Raw genomic sequence first — 1509 nt, 5'->3', positions numbered from 1 at the left:
ATGTGGGGTCCACCATATAGCAAGTGGGCCGGCCCAACAATATAGTGGGCCGGGCCAAAAACACAAGTGGGTCCCACTTCCCAGTTAAGGGGCCGCCCATTTAGTATGTGGGGTCCACCATATAGCAAGTGGGCCGGCCCAACAAGATAGTGGGCCGGGCCAAAATCACAGGTGGGTCCCACTTTCCTGTTAAAGGGCCGGCCCATTTAATATGTGGGGTCCACCATATAGCAAGTGGGTCGGCCCAACACGCTAGTGGGCCGGGCCAAAAACGCAGGTGGTCCCACTTTCCTCTTAAAGGGCCGGCCCATTTAGTATGTGGGGTCCATCATGTAGCAAGTGGGCCGGCCCAACAAGACAGTGGGCCGGGCCAAAAGCACAGGTGGGTCCCACTTTCCTGTTAACGGGCCGGCCCAGTAAGTAAGTGAGCCGACCCAAAATGAAAGTGGGTCCCACACTACTGTTAATGGGCCGGCCCAATCTGTTATAGGGCCCTGGTTGTTTGACTAGTCAACTTGCATTAAATTTCATGAGCCTAAAATCTGATATCAATGATACACACAATTACATACACAAATAAAATAACTAGGAAAATTACAAGGCAATTAATATGCCCAAATAAAAAATTACATAGAATCATTGAGGACTTCTATTAGCATCATCAATAACATGTTGACATTGCAATCGCCTTGATTGAATCTTGTGTACTCTTGGTCAACATATCAGCTACAGACCTTAAAGCAGCAATACCATGTCTTTTATAAAGTACAACCTTGAGATGTTCACTGTTTGATGAAAAAGAATGGTCTAGGTTGACGGCTATGAGAGGATGCATCAGAACAAAGATCAGAACTTTTTGTGGGCCTCTCTTCTAATGAAGATTGCTTCATCAGAACTGCATTCTGATAATAATGCAAAAAGATTAAACGATGAACTATGCAAACATGTATTAAGTATTGTCGATATGAGATAGTCACAAGTACTAAGCGCAGACTTACATTATATCGTTGCATAGGCTCACGCCGGAACCTTTTTTGCGCTCTATCTTCTACTAAGGACTTCTTCATTACAACTGCATTCTAGTAATATTGCAAACATAGTTACAATAGTGAACTATTCAAACATTTATTATGCAATGTAGATATAAGATAATAACAAGTTGCATAAATAAGACAATGTATGGAACTTGTATTAAGCAGACTTACATCATAATGTTGCACAGGGTCGCTTTGGCGACTATCTTCTAATGATGACTGCTTCACTAAAACTGCATTCTGGTAATATTGCAAAAATAGTTACAACAATTAACTATTCAAACATGTATTACGCAATGTAGAGATCAGATAACAGCATGTAGCAGAACATACCGCTCATTGCAGGTCCTTCTCTTGCGTGCACTAGTCGTGGTCGACATGCCTGTCATTTTAGGTTCAGCCATCACGTGAAATGCTAATCCTCCTGCTCCATTGTCCTTAATCTGTGTTTAGATATCACATTTAAGACCAAGTC

Source organism: Lolium perenne, chromosome 1 (assembly GCF_019359855.2).
Source record: "Lolium perenne isolate Kyuss_39 chromosome 1, Kyuss_2.0, whole genome shotgun sequence".
Taxonomy (NCBI): Eukaryota; Viridiplantae; Streptophyta; class Magnoliopsida; order Poales; family Poaceae; genus Lolium; species Lolium perenne.
Note: the sequence above shows the minus strand (reverse complement) of the source record.